Source organism: Zingiber officinale, chromosome 4B (genome assembly GCF_018446385.1).
Source record: "Zingiber officinale cultivar Zhangliang chromosome 4B, Zo_v1.1, whole genome shotgun sequence".
Lineage (NCBI taxonomy): Eukaryota > Viridiplantae > Streptophyta > Magnoliopsida > Zingiberales > Zingiberaceae > Zingiber > Zingiber officinale.
Window position 1 is genome coordinate 30,926,089 of NC_055993.1, and position 6,182 is coordinate 30,932,270.

Below are 6,182 nucleotides of genomic sequence, written 5' to 3' on the forward strand. Positions count from 1 at the left end.
AGAGTTTTTTATTATTATTAACTGTACCTTAAATATAATTCATTCTTTCCTTAATTAACAAAACTCACCGGCACAGCTGGTTAACCAGTTTTTAACCGAAACAAGAGGTCTCGGCTTCAATCCCTCAGCCGCGCATTTTTTCCAATTAATTCACTAATCATTAACTATGCTATAAACTTAATTCTCACCATATAAGGTTAACAAAACCGTGTAGCTCAGCTGGTTGGGCTGGTTTTGCTTGGGTCCGAGGAGCTGGGTTCGAAACCTAGCTTCTACAACCTTTTTTTTTTTTTTTTTAACTTTATCCTCTCGGTAAAAATACCAAACGAACTCCAAAAATTACATAAAAATACTCTAAAAATTCCTAAAAATCTCTAGAATATTTTAAAAGCATTTACAAATATTTTTAAGGATATTTAGAACTTGAGATAGGGAAAATTGGGTCGTTACAATTCCCCATACCTTATAAAAAGTTCGTCCTCGAACTTAGAATAACTCTGGATATTTCTGTCTCATACTGTCCTCACGCTCCCAAGTGACTTCCTCGTGCTTCTGGTTCTGCCAGATGACTTTCACTAGTGGTACTTCTTTGTTTCTTAGTCTCTTGACTGCTCTGTCCACTATCTGTGTAGGTCTGCTCTCTTAGCTAAGATCCTCTTGGATCTGCACTGTCTGAGGCTGAATCACTTGGCTAGGGTCGTGAATACGCTTCTTTAGCATAGAGACATGAAATAGATTGTGTATTGCTGACATGTCTTGTGGTAAATCCAGCTTATAAGCTACTTTCCCAATCCTCTCTATGATCAGGTAAGGTCCTTCGTAGCGAGGACTTAATTTGCCCTTCTTGCCAAATCTCATCACTCCCTTCATAGGAGCGACTTTGAGAAAAACTGAATCCCCTACTTGGAACTCAAGTGGCCTACGGCGTGTGTCAGCATAACTTTTCTGCCTACTCTGGGCAGTCTCAATCTTCTGTCTGATCTTCTGGATAGCCTGAGTGGTCTCATCTATCATCTCAGTCTAAATGCCCAGCTCTACTTCCATTTCTTTTCTTTCACTCGCTTCTTTCCAGCAAATATGTGATCTGCACTTCCTGTCATACAGTGCCTCATAAGGTGCCATCTTGATAGTGGCCTGATAACTATTGTTGTAGACAAATTCAGCTAAGCACATATACTTGCACCAACTTTCCTTGAAATCTAGTACATAAGCCCTGAGCATATCTTCTAAGATCTGATTTACTCGCTCTATCTGTCCATCAGTCTGAGGATGGAAGGCTGTGCTGAACTTGAGTTTGGTGCCTAGTGTCTTATGAACACACTCCCAAAGGTGAGAGGTGAAACGTCCATCTCTATCAGAAACAATAGATTTCGGAACTCCATGAAGTCTGATCACTTCCTTAACGTATATTTGTGTCAACTGCTCTATAGAGTGGGACACCTTGATGGCTAGAAAATGGGTAGACTTAGTCGATCTGTCCACTACTACCCATATTGTGTCATATCCATTCGTAGTTCTTGGAAGACCTTTTATGAAGTCCATAGATATGTCTTCCCACTTCCACTCTAGTATTGGAAGAGGTTGTAACATTCCTCCTGGTCTCTGGTGCTCTGCTTTGACTCTCTGGCATGTCAGGCAGGCACTGACATATTTCGCAACATCTCTTTTGAGTCCAGACCACCAGAACCTCTGTTCATTAAGTCCATGAATACCGCTGGTGCATTAGTCACACCAAAAGGCATGACTACAAACTCGTAGTGTCCGTATCTGGTCCTGAAAACTATTCTGGGTATATCAATTCCTTTCACTTCCAACTGATGGTACCCAGAGCGCAGGTCTATCTTTGAAAATACTGTTACTTTACTTAGCGCTCTAAAATCTATGCACATCCGCATAGATCCGTCTTTCTCCTTAACGAACAACTCTGGAGCTCCCCGAGGTGAATGACTAGGGCGGATGAAACCCTTGTCAAGTAGCTCCTGATATTGTTCTTGTAACTCTTTTAGCTCTGCTAGAGACATTCGGTACGAAGCTTTTAAAATTAGACCGGTACCAGGAACCAATTCAATTTCAAACTCCACTTCTCTGTTGGGAGGTAGTCCAGGTAGCTCTTCTGGAAATACCTTTAGATAATCACAGACTACCCGAACATCTTCCTGCTTGGGTCTTTCTTGTTATCCTTGTCCTTCTAGTTCTGATTACTTGACTGGGGTGTCTGTTTCCCCACTGTCTTGTCTTCTATCTTGACTGGCTTGTGTTGCGTTTGTTGAGCCTTGTTGTTGTTCAGATAGTGCTCACTAATGCCCTACTGACCAGCTGTTCACCAATCTATGGTCGGTGAGTTTCACTACTCACATTAGGTGTTATTTCTGGTCTCAGCATTAGGAGCATCAGTCTGACTCGTTCTTTCACTGTACTTACTAACTCTAGGCAAAGGTGAGCTAGCCTGTTAAATCTTTTAACCGCTTCTTCTACTGGCAGGTCACCTTGTCTGAATTCCATAAGCTCCTCATACTGTTTATTGGTGATCCATTGACGGAAGACTTCTTCGTAAAACTCTGTCTCGAAATCAACCTAGCTCATCTGGTTGACTGCTCTCTTACTCTTAACTCGTTCCCACCACATACGAGCATCTCCAGATAGGCAGAAAGAGGCACACTTGACCTTCTCGACTTCTGGCCAGTCAAGAAGCTTCATGGTGCTCTCCAGTGTCTTGAACCAAGCCTGGCATCCCAGGGCTCAGTCGTGCCTGAGAAGCTTTCTGGTTTCAGTTTCAGCCACTGGATGAGGTTTGCTTCTTGTCTTCTAGGTGTTGTGGCGACTTCCAAGGCAACTGATGGAACTTCAGTCACCACTGGGGTCTCCACAGAAATGGTTGGGGGGAGTGGGAGGAGCTGACTTCTGATTGGCCATTAGATTGGCAATCACTTGCTGCTGCTTGCTACTTGTCTCTGAAGTTGAGCAACAACTGCAGAGAGAATAGGCCCAGGGGTTCTGGGCTCTTCGTTCTCCTGAACTCGGTCCTCAATACGAACGGTATGGGGACGTCCTCTTCTTGCCATCAAGTCAGGCAGAGGAAAAGAAAACTTAAAATTATCACTATACTTTCTAGATATATCTTACTTATACATGATTCTTGACTTTCAACACCTATGAGTAGGTACTTCTAAACATTTCTCTATCCTTTCTAAACATACATATTTGTATATGAAGAAAGAAAATAGCAAAAACTCTTATCTTACTTAAGCACTTATAAGCAATCACTCTATACTGCAAATAATAATAAAGGAAAGCAATAAAGAAAGAATTTAAATACTTTCTTACTTGAAGACGGCAAGGATGATGCTGATGTGTGTGTGATGCTGGAGAATGGGAACTGCTCTGATACCAACTGCAACGACCACCCTTCTTACTACTACTACTATTCTCTAAGAGTGACCGTTACTTAACTACTAACTCTACTTAACCGGTATAATTAAAAACCACGAGGAATCTCTACCGAAAAATTTCGACAGAGTCTCCCCTGTACCGATGACTAAATCATCAATACAAACAAACTATACTCAGCCACAGGCGGCTGGAACATATATCTTCACAACCACGCAGTATAATATCACAAATAAAAGAAGGAAACTACCCTAATAATAGCAAACAACAATATCACTCCATCAATAGAACCCAACTACAAATGCGGAATAAACTTAATTACAATCTTGACTCATAATAGCATTTAAAGAAAACTAAAGAACTCTAAACAGAAAAGTCTTAACAATTCCTTAGCAAACTCTTGATCTCCCCATAGTCCAGCCATCACACACCTTCATCACCACCACCTTGTCGCCTTCCTTGATAAATCTTTTCCTTTCCTTTATCTGCAGTAGGAGGAAGTGCAATCTATAAGAATAAAACTTAGTGAGCGCTATCTACTCACAAAAACTCGATATGCATGTATATAAATAAAAACATGCTAAAACTGAATGCTAACATGTGAAGCTACTCATGCTCATAAATAGCAAAGGGATCATACTATCTGAAATACTAAACATGTATAGCTAATCATGCTCATAATCCAATGAAGGAATCATACTAACTGAAATACTAACATGTATAGCTAATCATGCTCATAATCCAATAAAGGAATCATACTAACCGAAATACTAAACATGTATAGCTATTCATGCTCAAAATCCAATAAAGAAATCATACTAACTGAAATACTAAACATGTATAGTTGATCATGCTCATAAACCAATAAAACTATAACTACATGCTGAGAGCAAATAAAGCTAAACAAGCTGAATAATCTAATAGCAAGAAACAAATAAAACTACTACTGCATGCTTCAAATAACAAGAAACCAAACTTTCTAATTCTAAACATATTTAAAGCTTGTTTCATTTGTTTCAAAACTTATACTTTAATACTTTAAAATAATAATCAACTTCTCTTGGGCCCGACATTGTACCACTTTGCGCGCATTCTTAGTAAGAATCGAGGTAGCTAATCCCGAAACTACTAAGATACTTCTAGGCCTTGTGCCTAGGGGCAACTTGGAGCCCATCCCTTGGACCTTGTGTCCGGTACATGCCCTTTAAAAGTAAAATACTTATTATCTTATTTACTACTTCTTTAAATGCCTTGACATTTTAATAAGCACCTCGTGTGCCAAAATCCCTAAAGTCTTGACTTTGGGATCTACTTAAGGCCTTGGCCTTTTTCTTTCCTTTCTTTATCTTTCTTATACTTTTCTTTATCTTTCTTATACTTTCCTTAAACCCAAAATACTGTTAGGGTATCTTTCGTATGCATCTATAAATGAAACTAACTATGTAACACATAATCATGCATAGAATACAAAAGAAATCTACACATACAATACTCATCAGAAATCTATACTAATGCTTAACAAAAATCTGCATACTAGCTTGATAAAAATCTGCATAATAGCTTAACAGAAATCTGCATACTAGCTTAACAAAATCTGCACTTGCTTAATAGAAATTCTGCAAAGAAACTTAACAAAAGAAAACATATTCTGGCTAGTACAGATTTTCATCGTCTCTCAAACTTCCTTTCCATAATATGACTAATACACAGCTTATCTAGAATTCACTCAATAAAGATATTATAACTCGTATTCCATTTAAAATTCTAGAATCAGCTAAGCACAGATGTTATCCATATACTTGAATGGAAGTAGCATAGCTAAACCTCAAGCTCAGATTCAACATAAGCAATTTATCTAAACCTCATGCTCAGATTTAATGTAAGCAAATTACCTAAACCTCATGCTCAGATTTAACATAAGCAAATTATCTAAACCTCATGTTCAGATTAAAGAACCTCAAATCTGTATACTCTAAAGACTTAATCAAACTTCACTATAATCTTTTAAAACTGCACTATGAGGAGATCTAAACTTCCAAATTGATTTCAATTATCTCAGTTTCCCCACTCATCTAATATCAAAAATCTGCACTATACTAGACTTAACAAAAATCAGCATATTAAACTTATAAAATCTGCACTTGTGATCTTAATCAAATCTGCATTATACACTTAACTAAATCTGCATTATACACTTAACAAAATCTACTCTAAGATCTCAACCGAATCAAGCACAGAAACCTTGAGTTACTTCAAGAACATCACAGAATAAAATCAAATCTCATATCTAGCAACAGGATACTAATTCTTGCTACTACAGAATTTAAAAGCAAGGAAAACAAAAACGCATGCTTCTAAAACTTCAACAAAACAGAACCCTAACCCAAAAAGGGAACAACATGGCAAGGCTACACGGAAAATCCACAATCGTGGCAAGAAACCAAACCAATCGAAAACCAATCGAAGGGAACTACTCCTACTGCAGGTGAGAAACAACTCACCTTAGGCTTTTCTTGAACTTACAACCGACGGCAGCTTCTAGGGTTTGCGGAGAGATGAAGATCCCGGTGGTTTCTTTGCGTCCGCGAGCTCCCCACGACAAGAGGGTCACGGTGGAGTGAAGACCGGCCGGAAAAAAGGCCCAGCTCCGTCGCCTTCTCCGCCCGAACAGTGGAGTCGTCGCCGCCGTCGCTGTTCGCGAGAGAGAAGAAGATTTTGAGAGGAAATGTTTGTTTTCCAGAAATCAAAAACCTAATTCCCTTTCTTATAACTAGAGTTTTTTATTATTATTAACT